Genomic DNA, 19,386 nt, shown 5'->3' with positions numbered 1-19,386 from the left:
CCCCCTTCCCATAACCTTTAAATTCCTTTCACACGTGAATGGGTTCAAAGGAAGTCGCGGAAGGCAAACACACAACGAGGAGGTTGCTGCTCTGCCCCTCCGCTGTCAGCTTGATAAATATAATGTGTCACCAATTAAAAACCCATTGCCATTCTGCTGCTGCAGCCCGGCCTCGTTAGGGCCCTCCTCCCGGGGTGGCTCCCGGGAGCTGCTGCTATCATTGTCGATAACACAGCCGCTGCGTTTTTCCCATCCCGGGCCATTTCAGGCCTCCACATTGGCATGTAAATAAGTTATTCACCCGGCATCACTTGCTGATAGAAAAATGACCGTGAAACTCTTTGATTTTGGGTTTGCTCTTGTCACCGGCGCACAATGAAATCGAGAGTTGCAGTTTTCTGGCTGGGGCTTGTGGAGGGCTTTTATTATTTTTTTTTTTTTTTCCTTTTTTTTTTTTTTTTTTTTTTTTTTGGCCTTTTCTCTTTCCCAACTCTCTCCCCTTGCAGCATTTGTATGGAAATGGTGCCATCCCACAATTTAATGCCGGGGTTGACCTGCGAGGTGTCCCCACTCCAACAGAGCGCAGCGTTGTTTATTTTTGCCCTCCCCAGGAACATTCAAAAACAATCTGGGTCACGCAGGAAAAGCTGCTGGCTTTTCCCCCCTCTCTTTCTTTTTTTTTTTATTTTTTGGCTCTCAATGCCTTGGGAGAGCAGAAAGAGACCCCTGGACTCTTCCCCACAGGGAATCTGGGACAGTCCCACAGCTCTGCCTTGCCCCAGGGCGCAGCCAGGGAAATTTTCCCTGGGATATTGATGAATTCCTTCAGCCTCCCTGCCTCTCTCCAGCTGCTTTTCCCGGAGGGATTTGCATTCCCGTGGGCTGCTCCCAAACCATTCCGGTTTTCCCTTCATTCTGCCTCAATTTCGGGGTGCTGGGCACCTTCCCCAGGGGTCAGAGCTCACCCACAGCCTCTGGGAATTCCATTCCCTGGCCACCAAAACCTCCGGGAGCTTGGTCCTGTCACTCCTGGGTCCCAACACGGGCAGCAGCCAGGTGAAGGGGATTTATTTTGTATTTTGGGGCAAAAGGCTGTTGGGATTTCATTGGAAAACTCCAGGGCCAGGTTTTGGGAATCTTTTGGGTGAAATGTGGGAATCTGCTGCGGTCAGAGCTCCTCATTTCCAATTTAAAACCTGCAGTGCTTTAAGATTTCCACACCAACCTGAGCTGGGACATTTCCAGACAGAAACCACCAACAACCTCTGGGGTTTGGGGTTTTTTTGGGTTTTTTTTTTTTTTTTTTTGTGTTTTGTTGTTTTTGGGGGTTTTTTGGCCTCTGTTTTGTGTTGCTCGGGTTTTTTGTTGGTTTTCTTTTTTTAACTTTCTCTCCTTGGAGAGGGATGGGAGAATCTTTCATTTGGGAGCTTGGTCCTGTCACTCCTGGGTCTCAACACGGGCAGCAGCCAGGTGAAAAAAATTTATTTTGTATTTTGGGGCAAAAGGCTGTTGGGATTTCATTGGAAAACTCCAGGGCCAGGTTTTGGGAATCTTTTGGGTGAAATGTGGGAATCTGCTGCGGTCAGAGCTCCTCATTTCCAATTTAAAACCTGCAGTGCTTTAAGATTTCTACACCAACCTGAGCTGGGACATTTCCAGACAGAAACCACCAACAACCTCTGGGGTTTGGGGTTTTTTTGGGGGGGTTTTTTTTTGTGTTTTGTTGTTTTTGGAGGGTTTTTTTGGCCTCTGTTTTATGTTGCTCGGGTTTTTTGTTGGTTTTTTTTTTTTTTAACTTTCTCTCTTTGGAGAGGGATGGGAGAATCTTTCATTCGGGGGAGCTGGGCCCGGGCGGTTTGAGTGATAAAGATGCTTCTGTGCAGCGTTTGAAGTGGAAATTCATGCAGATTTGGAGCCTGGATGCTCCCAGCAACGTTCTGGGAAGCTTTGCTTGTTAGATCCGTGTAATAAAAGTTCCTCCCTCCCACCCCAGCCCGGCTCATCCCCGGCCTCTCTCCGGGCACAGTCTGGAATCTCTGAAGTTCCCCCTCGCCTGCCAAGCACCACCTGCAAGAGGGGGAGTTCCCTGGAGCTGGGAGACAAAAGGATTTGCAATCAAAGCCTCGGAATAGAGGGGAAAAAAGGAAGGAAAAAAGGCATCAAAAAGTTTTTCCACGTTCTGGGCTGTCTGGGAAGCGGAAAGGGGAGAACTGTGGGGTTTTTCTTGCCTCATTTGCAGGCTATGGGAACGGGGATGTCGCCCAAAATCTCTTATCTCCCTTTTTGGTGGGAAGAGGATGATGGAATTTAATCCTGTGGGACATAAATTTTACTTTCTGGGCAGTGTTGTCGTTGCTTGGCTTCCAAGAGTAAATGTCTCTGCTTTGGTGAGGAAAAAATCAGGATTAAACTCAGTGGGTGAAGCAGAGGGAAGAGAACAAATGGAATTCTCACCCCGTATTCCCAATCTCACTCCTCTTTTTTTAACTGAATGGGTTTTGAGGGAGCTGAGAGGTAAAAAAAAATTCCACATCAAAAGTCTGCGAGCGAATCAGGGCTTTGGAATGAGATCTTTAAGGACCCTTCCAACCCCAAACCTGGGATTCCAGCCCCAAACTCTGGGGTTCTATAAGGAGAATTTTATTTTTCAAAAGTCCTGAAAGACAGTGGGGAGAAAACCTTGTTGTGGAAATGAGAGGGGAGATGTGGGGGGAGAAAATCCCTCTGGGGATGGGTGGGCAGAGCAGGACAAGAGTTTTGCTCTCCAAGGAAATTCTTTCCCAGCAGGTTTTTGGCCAGCAGGAGCAGGAAAGGAAACAAAACTTGAGGCATTCAGGAAAACGCTGGAAACACCTTAAAAATTTACAATTCTCGTGCCACCTGAGAGGCCTTTCTGTGCTTTGTCCCCTGTGGGAAAAGCGCTCAGGACCATGAGATGACTTTTCCCTTCCTCTCCCGAAATCATTCCCTTCACCTTCGGTTTCCCATCCCCAAAACCAGGCTGGAGCCCCGATTTTCTGCCACTCCCCAGCCTCCTGCTGCTGCCTCGTTATTCTTTAACTCGCCAAGGCCCCGTCCCCTGTGTTTCCCTGCAGAGCCCGGGGATGTTTATCCCGGGGGAGCCGGGAATGTTTATCCGCTGTCAGTCCCGGGGTCACCCCGGGGATTGACACCCGAGCCCCCCTGCCCTCCTTAGGGATGCACCAGGCTGTCAGTAACGAGGCCACGAGGTTTATTCAGCGCCGATCTCCCGATCTCAAAAGATAATCTGGGAATAATTGGGACTTAAGGAACTGGTGGGAATCTGATTTTTTGGCGGCGCTGCCATTCAGGAAGCAGATGGACATCTTATTTCGCCCTAATTTGATGGGCTTGCTTGACAAAATGGCAGAGGTTGCACTTTGCTACAATAATCAGCTGCCACTCAGACTTTGTAAGGGGCTTGTGGAGGTTTCTTCTTAATTAGACCGTGGCTCCCTATCGGGGAGGAGGTGATTCCCAGCAGCTTCTCTGCCTCCGGAGCCTGGAAAAGAGAGGGAAAAACCGAGGGGGTTTTCAGGTTTGTGTCAGATTTGGGGGGTTTTTTTAAAAGTCTGGTTTGGAAAATGGAGCTTGGGAGGGAGCTCATTGTGCGGGGATAATGAATTCATGGATTTGCTCCCTCTAACCCCGGGGCAGCTTTCCCTAGGCTGGGGGGCACCTTGGGAAGCTTTGGAAAGCCTCGGGATTATTCCCGGGTTTGCAAACCCCACTTTTCACTTGCAAAAAAAAAAACCTTCCCAGTGCTGCCGTTTAACCCCTGACCTCCCGTGCTGCTTTTCCCTGGCTGATCCCACTCCAAAGGGAATCCTCTGGGATGCCAGCCCGCCTCAGGCTGCTTTTCTCGCTGTCCCCTCTGCAGCTAAAAATCCACTGGGAGCTTTGTTAATTAGGCAAATATAATTACCCCACCCCAGGGAAGTGCTGGAGTCTCCCTGGAAGAGCTCAAAAATTGAGGATTTTGGTGGCACTGGGAGAAATGGTTTCGGGGGAATGCCGGGGGTGTTGGCTCCAAGGCTGGATTTCATGATTTTGGAGTTTTTGCCAAACTTTTCCAAAAAGTTTGGGACTTTCTCCCAGACTTAATAACTCCGTGGTTCTGTGTTCAAGCCCCTCAATCAGGTGCTGACGGGTTAAAGAGCCAGCCCAACGCGGCTGCCACCCAGCCCAGAAACATTTGATGTCCCTCTTGCTTTCCTCATTCCTGTCCCCTTGGAGACTCCATTTTTACCTTTTCCCAGCAATTTCTGAGGGGAAAGCTGAAGTTACTGAGCAGCCCAGGGACTCCCACGAGGAGAGGCTCCAGCCCCAATCAGCCCCGTTCTGCACAAGAGGAATAAAGGGAATTCCAGTGGGATCTGTGGAATGGGAGGTGCAGGATGCACAGGTTTCCCCCAGGGGCTTGTCTGCCACTCTTGGCTCTTGGCTGTGCTGTTGGACATCCATCAATCCCCAGATATTCATCAATCCTTGTCCATCAATCCCTGGATGTCCATCAATCCCTGGCTGTCACTAACTCTGCATTTCTTGGTGTTTAGGAGCAGTGAAAAAAGAACCCGCTGAGCCCTTCGTGGGATGGTTTGGATTGGACTTGAAGGTCATCCAGTGCCACCCATCCCATGGGTCCCACTGTCCCACCTTGCTCCATCCAACCTTGGTTTGGACAATTCCAGGGATGGGGAATCCATGATTTCTTTGTGTCTCTGGTTGTGGCATCCCTCTGAGCCTCTCCGCCACTTCCCTCACCTTAAAACATCCCCTAAAAACCATCCAGAGGAGCAAACCCTCCTCCTCCTCCATTAAGATCCTCACTAAAAATCAGTTTTCCCTTGCTGCCCATCAGCTCGGGGATGTTTTTCTCTCCGTCTCTTTGCAAACCTCCAGGGTGACCTTCACACTCCTCCAGGCTGCAGAGGAGCAAAGTTTACAGCAAGGTCATTCCAGCTGCTCCAGACACAGCCATGGAAGAGATCCCGGGAAACTGCTCAGGGATTCCAGAGCCCTCCACCCGCGGGTACCACCTCGGAGCATCCCCTCTTGATTTATTCTCCCAGGAGATGAGGTGGTTGCAAGGATTTCAAGAAGCCCATCTAATGGAGTGCTGGAAATGATAAATCAGTGGGGCTTTGTAAAGGTTATTACTTTAAACAAAGAGGGGCTTGAATGGAGCCAATTAAACGGCACCTGAATTGATAAACAAACTGCTTATTGTCGGGGGCTATTCTGCAGCTCTGGGGGTCCCCCCTCGCTGGAGGCCTGGGGATAAATTTACATGTGATTGGAGTTTAATGGGCCGCAACAGGCCTCCCATCCCATCGCCATGGCAACCGGCCCTTTCTCCAGCTTTTAAACAGTCTGCACTGGCCTTTTATGATTGTCTGCTGCTGGCAGCCCGACGGGGTGGGCCTGCCTTGTAGCAATTTGTTTCTGTCCCCGGGCACGGCCCGGCCAGGCCATGAATATATCTGGGGGGACACGGCGACAAAGGGCCGGGCCGAGGGGGCTCCATGGAGACCCTGGCACTGGAATGGTGACATATGGTCCGTGCTGACCCCGAGCAGCCCCACAATGAGCAGTCCTCAGCCCCTTTTTGGTCCCCGGCCCGCTTAGGCCCGGGCCTATTCATGCCTAGGCCGAGTCAGCAGGCCTAGGCCTCTCCCCCCGCTTGTTTGGGGGCTTTGCTCCCGCTGAAATCTCAGCCTGTGAGCACTAAAGGGAGAATGAGAGAGGGGAGGAAGGAGATAAAGGCAGGAAGAAAAGGCTCTCCATGTCCCAGAGATGTTTGCTTTCCACTTGATTGGAAGCTGAATGGGCGCGGGTCGGAGCGGGGAGAGCTCCCGGTGTTGGGAGTCCCAGTATGGTTTGGGGTCAAAGGGACCTGAAATCCCAACCAGGGCCATGGGCAGGGACACCTTCCATCATCCCAGGGTGCCCCAACCCACCCTTGGACACTTCCAGGGATGGAGATGCCGTGGCTTCTCTGGGAATTCCATCCTGGCCCCTCATCACCCTCATGGGAGGAATTTATTCCCAATATCCCATCCAGCCCTGCCCTCTGGCAGTGGGATCCATTCCCCCTTTTCCTGTCCCTCCATTCCTTGTCCCCAGTCCCTCTCCAGCTCTCCTGGAGCTCCTCTGGGCACTGGAAGGGGCTTTGAGTTCTCCTTTTCTTCTCCAGGTGAACATTCCCAGCTTTTGAAGGGGGATTTTGAGGGTCCCCCTGGCCCTGGATCCCACCTGGATCCCCCCTGGTACCACAGCCGGCACTGAACATGTCCCACAGGGACAAGGGACAAGGGATATTCACCCCACCCCCAAATCCCATTTTTTCCAGGTGCACTGGAAGGGGCTCTGAGCTCTCCTTTTCTTCTCCCGGTGAACATTCCCAGCTTTTGAAGGGGGATTTTGAGGGTCCCCCTGGCCCTGGATCCCACCTGGATCCCCCCTGGTACCACAGCCAGCACTGAACACGTCCCACAAGGACAAGGGACTGCAGGATATTCACCCCACCCCCAAATCCCATTTTTTCCAGGTGACTCAGGTGTCAGAGCAGCTGGGTTTGCGTTGTTGTCCCTCCCTGACCACAGCAGGAACCTCGGGCACTGAACATGTCCCACAGGGACAAGGGACAAGGGATATTCACCCCACCCCCAAATCCCATTTTTTCCAGGTGACTCAGGTGTCAGAGCAGCTGGGTTTGCGTTGTTGTCCCTCCCTGACCACAGCAGGAACCTCGTGACTGTGAAAGCTGATTTCTGGTAAAGGCCCCACCTGCCAGCTCTGCTCAGTGACCCCACAAACCGGCGGGATTTGCATGTGGACACTTAATCCTGGGCTGTTCTTCCTCCAAGTCTGAGGGAGAGCCCTGGGCTTGGATCTCTGGTGACGGAATCTGAAAGTCAGACTCATAAAAGTCACCAGAAAGAAGCTGCCACACCAGTGCTGTGCAGGGAGAACAAACTGGCCAAACCGGGCAAGAAAATAATCTTTTAAAATCAGGAATTTCCCAAAGAAAACCTTCCTTCAGCAGGGCAAATGAAAAATCCCTTCAATAATTGATGCACCAAACGTCGCGACGCTCGCAAAAACGCGGATTTTTGTGCCTGGAGAGGAGAATATCTCCCAAAGGTGGCTGAGCCAGGATGCTGGGGGTGCTATCAAAGCTCAGCTCCTCCTCGCTGCCCTCCCCACCCCTGGAGCTGGTGTGAAGGGCCTGGAATGGGCAGCATTCCCCCTTTCATCTCGGGGTGTGACTTCGTGTCCAGCTGCACCACCAGGGCCCGTTAGCCCCTTATTTCCTGGCAGTTTGGTGGCTGCAGGCACAAATTCCAGGGTTTCCTCCTGTCCCAAGGTGTTGTGGCACTTGGAATTCCTGCACTCAGGACTGGGAGAGCAAAAATTCCAGGGTGCCTCTTGTCTCAGAATCCAGGGCTCCCTCTTGTCTCAAATGTCAGGGTTCCATCTTGTCTTGTGGCTCTTGGAGAGGGAATTCCTGCAGCCAGGACTGGGAAAACATAAAATCCGGGAGTCCTTCTTGCCTCAGGAGTGTCACAGAACTTGGAGAGGGAATTTCTGTAATGAGGGCTGGGAGAGCAAAAATTCCAGGATCTCTCTTGCCTCGAAGTGTTGCAGGACTCAGAGAGGGAATTCCTGCAGCCAGGACTGGGAAGACAAAAAGTTCCAGGGTTTCGTCTTGTCTTGTGGCACTCTGAGAGGGAATTCCTGCAGCCAGGAGTGCGACAGACCCATCCCAGAGGCTGCTCTCCAGGAGATCCCTTCCAACATCTCCTTGGGATACAGAAATTCCATCATTTTCTCTGCCCTGACTCCTGCAGGTGCCTGAGGTGCAAGCAAAAACCTTTGCAGCAGGGTCTTCAAAATGATGGCAAGTAAACCAGTGAAATCGCCCTTGTGTGGGAAAAAAAGGCTTTATTTTCAATAATATTTTCATTAATATTTTCATTAATACACCCCAGAGTTGTTCTCAGCTGGAGATCTAACGCCTGAGTTTGAAATCTCCCGGCTTCTCCCAGGAAAAGCCAGCTCTTCTTGGAATTCTGAAATTCTTTATTTGGGATATTTATCAGCCTGTTTTGACTTGGCTTGGGGTTTTTTAAATTGGTTTTTGAAGGAGTATTAAGCTGGATCCATGGAGGGCAGGCAGGCAGCAAAACTCCCCCCAGGACAGCAAAATTCCCTCTCCTTCCCTTGCCATTTGCTTGGGAGGGATTTTCCTGCCAAGTTTATGGCCAGGCCTTGCATTTGAAAGGAAAATTGCTCTTCTTGAGCCGGTGAGAGAGCAGGAGAAGAAACAACACAAAGCAAAAGGGGAGGTGAAAACCTGGCCGGAGGCTTCCAGCTGCAAGAGGAGCCCGTGGCGTCCCGGATTTTCCCATCCCAGCCCGGAATTCCGGCGGGTTTGGTTTTCTAAACAGGATCTGGGCGATGCAGGACATCCCCAGGCCTGAGCAGGATGGTTTCATCAGCGGGGAAGAGAAAAGGAAGGTGCTGGGGTGAGGCTGGAGGGGAGGAAGTGACGCCAATCCCGCCTCGCATCCCGGCATTCCGCAGTTTGGGAAGGAGCCCTGGCCTCCCGTTCGTTGTTGATTATCCCAACATCCCTCCTGCTCCTCAGCATCAGGGATCGTGGAGGGAGGAAGCCACGGCTCAGCTTTTCCTTGGGATTGCTGCCAGAGGGGAGTTTTCCCCTGGAAATGTGGGAATTCTCACCACGAGGAAAAGGCCACCCTAAGGAACTCCGACCCTGGCGAAGCCACAAAGCCAAAGCAGAAGGCTGAGAATGTTTTTGATTGGGATGAAAGCAATAGAAACAAGCCCAAAGAAAGGAGAAAATCCCGGTTTATGGCATCCATTTGGTCCTTAATGGGATCATTCCCGCGTTTCTCGCAGCCCTTAACATTTGGGCTGGTCATAAAGGGCCTTTTCCTCCTCTGCTGCCTTCCTTCCCTCCCCAGATGGCTGCTCCAGCCTCCCACGCCACCTGACCCTCTGGGAAATCCTTTCCCAAAGCTGCTGCCTGCTGCTCTCTCCATATCCAAAAGCTTTCTGCTCCAAATTGCCGGATGAAGATTTTTTTGGACTTGGATACGGGGTAATGAGAGGTGTTTTTAAAACTTTTATTCCATTTTCAGTCTCGTGTGACGATACAGAAGTTATAATTCACGCTGTTACAATCAGAAGCCGGCTATTTTTTAATCTACAAATTCATTTGCCACACGAATATTTTTTTTTAATTCACCCTGCAGGATAATTGCTGTCTCCCATAAAAACCATTTCCAGGCTCCGAGAGCATTCCGTGTGTGTGCCACAGGAAAAAAACAACTCCAGCCCTGTAAACACAGCCACTTCCTGCCCTGCTCCCAGCAAGCAGCACCACTGACCCAAATTTACCCCCTTTCCTCCAGAAATCCTCCTTGCTTTCAGCCTGGTGGAAATGTCAGCTGCTCTCTGCAGGGCTGGGCTGCTCCAGGATATTCCCAGCCTGTCCTGCTGGGGAATTTTCAGTGGTTTTGGAGAGGCAGAGTCAATCCTGGCCCACACCTGGGCTGCATCCCTGGGGCTGCACATCAGCAGCAGCAGCTGGCAGCAGAGCTCTGCAGCCTCTGGGATGTCACAGTGCATGATTTGGTGTCACAGGGGAAAAAAAAGTGAGAAGGAATCGCTGCTTAAAACGGGGGAAATCTGATTTTTTAAAAAATAAATTCTGCAGAGTGGCTGCAAATTAATTTCTGGGAGTGCTGTGCTTTTCTTTCCCTGGAATGCATTAAATCTCCAAAGGTGGAGGGAAGGGCTGCTGCTAAATAACCCCGGGGTCTGGCAGTGTGTGAGGGAATTGTCACCTCTGTCACCTCTGTCACCTCTGCAGGGTCCCCGTGTGCCACCCCCACGCCTGGCCAGGTGTGAGCCCCGAGCTGGGCCAGCCTTAGGGGCAGGGAATTTTGGGGACAGCTCTGGGGTCACTGTGGCACAGCTGGAGGAGCAGGGACAGCGCCAGCCCTGGGGACATGTCGGGCGCTGCTGTCCCAGCCACACAAGGAGCTCTTTCAGCCCAAAGCTGCTTCCAGGGATTTCCCAGGATGCAGAACTCCCCCAGGGCTGGGACACACGTGCCAGTGCCACAATGTGGGTGTGGGGTCAGCCCTGAGCTCTGGGATGGGACATTTGTGCAGGACAAAGCCAGCAAATCCCTGCCCTGAGAAACCCAGCTGTGCTTGCGTTTGCAAGGAATACATCAGCTTAAAATGTAATTTAAAATGTCATTTGAAATGCAATTTAACATGTAATTTAACATGTAATTTAACATGTCATTTCCCCCCTTTTCTTACAGAGATGGAGCCAGTGCTGAGTTCTGGGCACTCTCCAAGCCCCATCCTTCCTCCTCTTCTTTCCCATCCCACTCCTGGGAATGGGATAAGGCACAAACCTGGGAAGTGTGGGCTCGGAGGTGCCCTGTGAGCAGGGATGCAGCCCCAAAGGGCACCCCCGGGGCTGGCAGGGACAGGGGCTGGCTGCAGACGGGAGGCACACGCCCGGCGGGGTGGCAGCAGCGGGTTAATGATGGTTTTATTCCGGTAATCAGCGAGCAAATAACGCGGCCACACCTGAGAGAGACCGGCTGGGCCAGCCCGGCAGGTCCGGGCTGAGTCAGGACGGGCACAGAGAAGCTGCTGGCCATGGGAACCTGCGGCACGGCAGGGCAGGGCAGGGCAGGGAGTGTGCCCAGGGCCTGGGTGACTCAGGAGAGGGACAGCCCCGGGACAGCGCTGGGACAGTGCTGGGATAGCACTGGGAGAATCCTGGGACAGCCCCGGGACAGCCCTGGGACAGTGCTGGGATAGCACTGGGACATCACTGGGACATCACTGGGACAATCCTGGGACAGCCCTGGGACAATCCTGGGACAGCGCTGGGACAGTGCTGGGACGTCACTGGGACAATCCTGGGACAGCACTGGGACAGCACTGGGACGTCACTGGGACAATCCTGGGACAGCCCTGGGACAGCGCTGGGACAGCGCTGGGACAGTGCTGGGATAGCACTGGGACAATCCTGGGACAGCCCCGGGACAGCCCTGGGACAGTGCTGGGATAGCACTGGGATAGCACTGGGACAGCACTGGGACACAAGGGGAGAATCCTGGGACAGCCCCGGGACAGCACTGGGACAATCCTGGGACAGCCCCGGGACAGTGCTGGGAGAATCCTGGGACAGCACTGGGATAGCACTGGGACATCACTGGGACATCAAGGGGAGAATCCTGGGACAGCCCCGGGACAATCCTAAAAAAAACCCAGGACAGCACTGGGACAGCCCTGGGAGAATCCTGGGACAGCCCCGGGACACCTGGGACACTTTTATTTGTACTTCTTTGTGAGCAGAGCTCCCTAGAACATCTGCCTCCCGGGTATTTTTAGGAGTTCTCTGCTCCCCCTGAGCCATGGAGCCCTTTCCAGCAGCCTGGCCTCAGGAGGGATCTCCAGGGAGGAGAGGGGATGGAGGAGCTGCCTCTCCTCTCCCCTGCAAGCCTTTGGCACCTTTGGATCCCCAGCCAGCACTGGCTGTGTCCTTTCTGATACAAAGAGAAGGATTTCTCTACAGCAGAAAAACCCCATCCCTTAAGTCCTGTCAGCCTCAGAACGAGCCCTGGAGCTGCTCTGACACCGAGCAGGGAGGAAAACAAACAAGCAAGGAAATCAAACCCTGGGAGGGGGAAAAAAAAAAAAAAAAAAGAAAGAAAAAAAAAAAGAAAAAGAAAAAGCAACGTGTCTGGAAGACAAGTCAAGGGCAGGCAGTGATGGGCAGGAGCAGCCCTGCCACTTGCAGTCATGTCAGGGCACAGGAAAAGCGTGCAGACACGGATCCAGCATCCTGGGGAGGCTGAGGCTGGGGGTGGAATCCGTGGGGAGAGGGGCCCTGAGCCACGTCAGCCCCTCGGGGTTTGTGATCCCGGCCTCAGGGAGAGGGGGAGGATCTGAGCCGGGAGCCAGAGGGCTTTGCTCGCCTGTTTTGGGGGTTCTGCCTCAAAATCCAGCCCTGTCACTGCCCTCTGTCCACGCCTGGTGGCCTCTGAGCCAGGTGAGGGTGAAGACCCCTGGAAAAATTCCTGAGCCCTCTGAGCTTAGGGAAATCCTTTTCCTGCAACTTAAGGGTCGTTTCTTTATTTTTTACGTAGGAGGGCCAGAAAGAATGAGATCCATCGTGGTGAAAGTGAGCTGGGAAAGGCAGGAGCAGGTCCTTAATCCCCTTCCCACGGCTCCCAGATCCCACAGATCCTACAGATTCCACAGATCCCAGAGATCCCAGATCCCACAGATCCCAGAGATCCCAAGTCCCACAGATCCCAGAGATCTCAAATCCCACAGATCCCAAGTCCCACAGATTCCACAGATTCCAGATACCACAGAACCCACAGAATCCACAGAACCCACAGATCCCAAATCCCCCAGATCACAGATCCCAAATCCCCCAGATCCCACAGATCCCAGATCCCACAGATCCCACAGCTAATGGGACAGGAGCCGGGGTGCTGGGATCTGTCCCACAGCGCTGGGATAAGGCTGGAAAACCCCCAAAAATCACGGAGCCAAACCTTTAACCGCGCTACCCGTGAAGCCAGGTCCCCAAATGCTGCATCCCCTTCCCATGGCTCCCAGATCCCACAGATCCTACAGATTCCACAGATCCCAGAGATCCCAGATCCCACAGATCCCAGAGATCCCAAGTCCCACAGATCCCAGAGATCTCAAATCCCACAGATCCCAAGTCCCACAGATTCCACAGATTCCAGATCCCACAGAACCCACAGAATCCACAGAACCCACAGATCCCAAATGCCACAGATCACAGATCCCAAATCCCACAGATCACAGATCCCACAGATCCCAAATCCCACAGATCCCACGTCCCACAGATTCCACAGATTCCAGATCCCACAGAACCCACAGAATCCACAGAACCCACAGATCCCAAATCCCCCAGATCACAGATCCCAAATCCCCCAGATCCCACAGATCCCAGATCCCACAGATCCCACAGCTAATGGGACAGGAGCCGGGGTGCTGGGATCTGTCCCACAGCACTGGGATAAGGCTGGAAAACCCCCAAAAATCACGGAGCCAAACCTTTAACCTCGCTGCCCGTGAAGCCAGGTCCCCAAGTGCTGCATTCACACATTTTTTTGGACGTTTCCAGGGATTCCAGCACTTCACTGAACCACAGCGCTACCCGTGAAGCCAGGTCCCCAAATGCTGCATTCACACATTTTTTGGACGTTTCCAGGGATTCCAGCACTTCACTGAACCACAGGAAAACCTGGGAACGGAGAGGAGCAGAGAGAGGGGGAGATTCCTGATGGGGACTTGCAGCATCCAGCCAGTAATTCCTGATTTTTCCTCCCCACATCTGACTCGGGGCCGGGAGAAGCCTCTGCTGTCCCATGCCAGCAATTGAGCAGGAAGAGCAGGGGTTTATTGCCTGTGAGTGCTTTTCCAAACGGAGCCTGGAGCTCTCACACACTTCCAGCCTTCCCTTATCCCTCAGAGGCAGGAGGATTTTTTATCTTCATCCAGCACTGCAGGAAAAAAAAAAAAAAAAATTTAAAAAAAAATCCATAAACCCAGCTGCCTTAAAAAACAAACTTCATTTCCCAGCCTATGCTAATAACTTACTCTTATTCCAGGTTTTACTGGGACTCCTTTCAAGGGCTGCCCCCCTCGGTAAATAGCACATAACTCAGGCCAGGAGGATTTCCTCCCCGCTGGGACTTTTAATGTCGAAAGCAGAGGTGTCAAACAAGCGGCTCAAAGCCCCGTGGTGGCCCCGGAGAGTTCCACATCTGGCCTGGATCTCGGTGCTTAACACGTTTTAACTCTTGCCCCGAGCAGCTCCGGATTTCCCTCGGCAGCTCGCCCCGCAGCCGGGTTAGGTTTGATTTAAGAGGCTGCAAGGTAAAGCCAAAAAAAAAAATTAAATTAAAAAAAAAAACAATAAAAAAGGAGCTGTTGAAAGGTTCAAAGGGCTGCCCCGGGCTCTGGGAGCGGGGTGCGGGCTCGCAGCTCCCCCGGAGCAATCCTGGCGTTCCCGGGATGCGCTTGGGAAAGAGGGAGGGAGCAGGGATGGAGGAGGGAGCGGCGCCGCTGGGTTTATCGGGGCATCGCCGCACGAGCCGCTCGTGCTCCCAGCCACGGGGAGCACTGGGAGCACTGGGAGCACTGGGAGCACTGGGAGCCCCCGGGTGTGCTGCCGTGGGAAAAGGGAGCCGGTGGTTTCTGTCTCCTTTATTTCAGGGGAGATGGGCGTGTCCTAAAAGGGAATTTGGGAACTTTGGGTGCTCTTCCTGACTTTCTCATTCCCTTTTTTTCATTCCCTTTTTTGCTCCCTCCGTGTCTCAGTCTCTGCCTGGTCTGGTGGTCGGGGCTGTCCCCTCCTCCGGTCATATTTTGGGGTACAACAGAGCCCAAATCCCTGCAGGATTTGGGTTGGAAATACCTTAAAACTCATCCCATTCCACCTTTCCCTATTTCAAGCTGCTCCAGCCTGGCCTTGGACACTGCAGGAGGGGATCCAGGAGCTCAGGATCTGCCTCATCCCTTGGGAAACGTTCCCTGGTTCCCTGACAGGGTGGATTTGGAGGGCACCCAGCCATCCCTAAATCCCTACAGGAGGAGGTTTGGGGGCTCAGCCCCACCCAGGATCTGTCTCATCCCTAGGGAAGCATTCCCTGTTTCCCTGACACAGAAATTGGTGGATTTGTCCCTAGGGAAGCATTCCCTGTTTCCCTGACACAGAATTTGGTGGATTTGGTGGGCACCCAGCTATCCCAAATCCTTGCAGGGCGAGGGGCTCAGCCCCACCCAGGATCTGCCTCATCCCTAGGGAAGCTCTCCCTGATTTCCTGACATAATAAATGGATTTCGCAGCCTAAAGTGTTCCCTAATTTCCTGACACAGAAATGGGTGGATTTGGAGGGCACCCAGCCATCCCAAATCCCTGCAGGGTGAGGGGCTCAGCCCCACTCAGGATCTGCCTCATCCCTTGGGAAACATTCCCTGTTTCCCTGACACAGAAATGGGTGGATTTGGAGGGCACCCAGCTATCCCAAATCCTTGCAGGGCGAGGGGCTCAGCCCCACCCAGGATCTGCCTCATCCCTAGGGAAGCTCTCCCTGATTCCCTGACATAATAAATGGATTTAGCAGCCACAGAGGGGCCGGGGGCGCCTCTCCCTGAGCACCCAGCCCCCTTTTTTTCCCCTCTCCCCTCCGACTCCTCTCTCCAGAGCCCCAAACCCATCCCAAATCCCCCTTCCCCCGCCCATTCCCCAATCCCCGGCCGCCGGGGCTCCTCCCTGGGTGGCTCCCGGCTGTCGCCAGCCCGGGGCACGGCGGGCACGCGTCTGCCCAGCTCCAGCTCAGCCGCCTTTCCCCCAGCGCCTGTCTCCATCCCTGCCCTCCTGCCGTGCTGGGGAGGAGGCGAAACCCGCGCCGGGCTGTCGCAATAACTCCGTGAAAAGCATCCTGGCAGCTCCCGCTTTCCCAGGCTGCTGCCCCGGGGCCGCTCCCAGCCCCGCAGCTCCGGGGATGAAGCAGCATGGCCGGGGGAAGCCGGGCACAAGGAGAAGATGAATAATTTCCCTAAAGGCACGGCTCGGAGCGTGCCTCGGCCTGCCGGTGATTCAGCAGCTGGCTTGGCCTGCCCTGCCCATCCTGGGACGGTGGCTGGAAATAGCTGAGAGGGTTCAGGGCAGAGGGAGAGGGGATGGGGGATGATGGAGAGAGGGTTGGAAGAGAGCTGGGTGCAGCTGCAGCAGGGGTAGTGCCGGGAAAACACGCAGGAATGGCTGGAATTGGGTGCCTGAATTGTGCTTCCCTACTGGGGTTGCAGATTCGAGCCTCTCCTACTGGAGAGGAGAATGGGAGCAATCTTTAAAAAAATTTTTTTAAAAAATTAACATAAAATAAAAAGAAGAAAGGGGAAAAAAAGAAGAAAAAAAGAAGAAGAAAAGAAGAAAAAAAGAAGAAAAAAAAAGAAGAAAAAAAGGAGAAAAAAAAATCAGAAAAAATAAAAAAGGAAAAATCCTTAAAGAAAAAAGAGGAAAAATCCTAAGAAAAAAGGAAAAATTCTAAGAAAAATTAAAAATTAAATAAATTTTTTAAAAATTAAAAAAAAAAAAAAAAAAAAAGGAAAGGAGAAAAAAAAAAAAAAAAAGAGGAAAAATCCTTAAAGAAAAAAAAGGAAAAATCCTAAGAAAAAAGGAAAAATCCTAAGAAAAAATTAAAAAATAGATAAAATTTTAAAAAAAGAAAAAAAGAAAAAAAAAATCCTCAAGTTGCGCCAGAGGAGCTTTGGGTTGGATATGAGGGGAAAACTCCCCTGGAAGGATGGGCAGGCACTGGATCAGATTGCCCCGGGCAGTGGAGGAAAAATTCTAAGAAAAATTAAAAATTAAATAAATTTTTTAAAAATTAAAAAAAAAAAAAAAAGAAAAAGAAAAATCCTCAAGTTGCGCCAGAGGAGCTTTGGGTTGGATATGAGGGGAAAACTCCCCTGGAAGGATGGGCAGGCACTGGATCAGATTGCCCCGGGCAGTGGTGGAATCCCCACCCCTGAGAGCGCTCCAAAACCACGGTGGGTGTGACATCTGGGGACAATGTTTAGTGCTCTGCCTGGCCTGGCAGTGCCGGGCTGATGGTGGGATGGGGGAATTTCTTTTCCAGCTTTAGGGATTCCGTGGTTCCCTGCACTCCCGGCTCTAACCCGGGATTCCAGGTGGAGTTTCTGAGCTCTGCTCCAGCCCTGGGGCCAAAAGGAGCAGGAGCAGCCGCTGCTCCAGGGGATTTGTGCTCCCCAAATTTCCCCCTCTGGCCATGGAGCTGCCCCGGCAGAGCTGGGGACAAAGGAGCAGGGGACAAAGGGGACCCAGGAGCAGGACGCAGCCCAGGGGACAGAGCTGGCTGCTCAGATTTTGGGGAGCTGCCAGACCTGGAAATTGGGAGGCATCTCCTTGCAGGGTGAAGGATCTCTGGTGAGACACCATCAGAGAATTGGGGATTTCCACCAGGGAGCCCCAACAGCTCCCACAACCCAGCCCTGAATATTCCCCACAGGAATTACCAGCACGAGGTGCTCAGCCCAACAACCTCTCCTGGCTTTTAAACCCTTCCAAAGGCTGGAGAGGAGCCCTGCTCCCATTCCAGAGGCTGCAATCCCTCCAGCTGTCAGTCAGAGCTGTTGTCAGGCAGAGCTGTCACGTCAGGCTCTGCTCTGACTGACAGCCCGGGTTGTTATCTCCGAATGTGTCATCCCAGCCCGGCCTGACAGGTCAGCACTGCGAGACTTCCAGCATCCATTCATTATCAGCTTCATCCCAGCCCTTCCTGCACATCCCTGCCCGGCTGGGAGATGGGATCTGACAGGGCAGAGGGGGTGCAGGGGGGTGGGTTTGGGGCTGAGGAATCCTGGAGGGGCAGCACGTGGAAAATGGGAATTTCCGTCCCCTGCCCCAATTCCCTGGGGGGGATTTTTGAGGCAGCATGCAGAGAATGGGAGGGAAATCGATGATCCTGCTCTGGATATTCCAGGATTTTGTGGTTCTGAGAGCAGAGATTCGCCAGGGGTTTTAGCAGTGGTGGGGAAGAAGAAAAGCAAGGGGAAAGAAGGAAGAAAAGCAATGGGAAAGAAAGAGGAAAAGCAATGGGAAAGAAAGAGGAAAAGCAATGGGAAAGAAGGAAGAAAAACAATGGGAAAGAAAGAGGAAAAGCAATGGGGGGAAAGGAAGAAAAACAATGGGGAAAAAGGAAGAAAAGCAATGGAGAAAAAGCAAGAAAAGCAATGGGAAAGAAAGAGGAAACACAATGGGGAAGAAGCAAGAAAAGAAGTTGGAAAGGAAGAAAAAAACAATGGGAAAGAAGGAAGAAAAACAATGGGAAATAAAGAGGAAAAGCAATAAGAAGGAGGGAAGAAAAACAATGGTAAAGAAGGAGAAAAAGCAATGGGGAAAAAGGAAGAAAAGCAATGGGAAAGAATGAGAAAAAACCACGGGAAAGGAGGAAGAAAATCAATGGAAAGAAGGAAGAAAAGCAGTGGGAAAGAAAGAGGAAAAGCAATGGGAAATAAAGAGGAAAAACAATAAGAAGAAGGGAAGAAAAACAATGGTAAAGAAGGAGAAAAAGCAATGGGGAAAAAGGAAGAAAATCAATGGAAAGAAGGAAGAAAAGCAATGGGAAATAAGGAGGAAAAGCAATGGGAAAGAAAGAGGAAAAACAATAGGAAGGAGGGAAGAAAAACAATGGTAAAGAAGGAGAAAAAGCAATGGGGAAAAAGGAAGAAAATCAATGGAAAGAAGGAAGAAATGCAATGGGAAATAAGGAAGAAAAGCAGTGGGAAAGAAAGAGGAAAAACAATAGGAAGGAGGGAAGAAAAACCATGGTAAAGAAGGAGAAAAAGCAATGGGGAAAAAGGAAGAAAATCAATGGAAAGAAGGAAGAAAATCAATGGAAAGAAGGAAGAAAATCAGTGGAAAGAAGGAAGAAATGCAATGAGAAAGAAGGAAGAAAAGCAATGGAAATAAGGAAGAAAATCAGTGGAAAGAAGGAAGAAAATCAATGGAAAGAAGAAATGCAATGAGAAAGAAGGAAGAAAAGCAATGAGAACGAAAGCCAAAAAGCAATGGGAAAGAAGGAAGAAAAGCAATGGGGAACAAGGAAGAAGAGCAATGAGAAACAAGGAAGAAAAGCAAAGGGAAGCAAGGAGAAGCTCCCGTGGGATGTCCCTGTCCCTCTCGTTCCTGCACTGACCTTGTCCTTGCAGAATCTCCCTGCCAGGGGCACGGGCAGCTTCCCCCTCCTGCCGCCCGGGGCCGGGGCACTGCGAGCCTTGTAAACACCCTGCCTTGTCCCCAGGTCACCTTGGCGGTGACACCAGCCCAGCCAGCCTCTCCTCAGGGCCGTTTCACCCTTTCCCATCGTGTGGAGCTGCTCCAAGGCTGCCCAGCTCCCCCTCTTCCCGGCCAGCTCGCTGCCCTTTGGTGCCCACTAAAAATACCCGGCAGTGGACGTGGCTGAGCGTGGCTGGAGTTAAATAAAGCACCCCGGGGCCTCTCCAAGCTCTGCCTCGTGCTCCCCCCCCAAAAAAAAACACAGAGCTTTCCATGCTCAGCACCGGTGGAAAAAGAATTCCCGGCTGGATTATAGTGGGGAAAGCTCAAAAAGCAATATATGCTAAAAAAAAAAGCAATATATGCTAAAAAAAAATCCGTGATTTTTCTGGGTGCCACCAGGAGCTTTGCTCAGCAGCTGGGTTTGTTCCCCCTTCTCCCTTCTGTGCCCCC

General features: G+C 52.0%; 1 long non-coding RNA gene across 2 annotated transcripts; it reads right to left on the bottom strand.

Annotated features, from left to right (window-relative positions):
* Positions 1–3,508: 3,508 nt before the first annotated feature.
* On the bottom strand, positions 3,509–19,050 carry LOC121344032. 2 transcript variants are annotated; one of them, XR_005953779.1, is made up of 6 exons: positions 18,854–19,050; positions 13,728–13,999; positions 13,277–13,630; positions 13,182–13,188; positions 11,351–12,272; positions 9,163–11,054 (listed from the first exon to the last, which is right to left on the bottom strand). It is a non-coding gene; the product is annotated as an uncharacterized LOC121344032 (long non-coding RNA). The 2 variants fall into 2 exon arrangements; XR_005953780.1 differs by lacking the exons at positions 9,163–11,054; positions 11,351–12,272 and adding an exon at positions 3,509–3,523 and having other exon boundaries at positions 18,854–19,036.
* Between the last annotated feature and the right edge of the window lie 336 nt (positions 19,051–19,386).

This window comes from Onychostruthus taczanowskii, unplaced genomic scaffold, assembly GCF_017590055.1.
Source record: "Onychostruthus taczanowskii isolate IOZ18803 unplaced genomic scaffold, ASM1759005v1 scaffold61, whole genome shotgun sequence".
Taxonomy (NCBI): Eukaryota; Metazoa; Chordata; class Aves; order Passeriformes; family Passeridae; genus Onychostruthus; species Onychostruthus taczanowskii.
The sequence above is the reverse complement of the archived record's forward strand: the minus strand, read 5'-3'. Positions and strand labels throughout refer to the sequence as shown.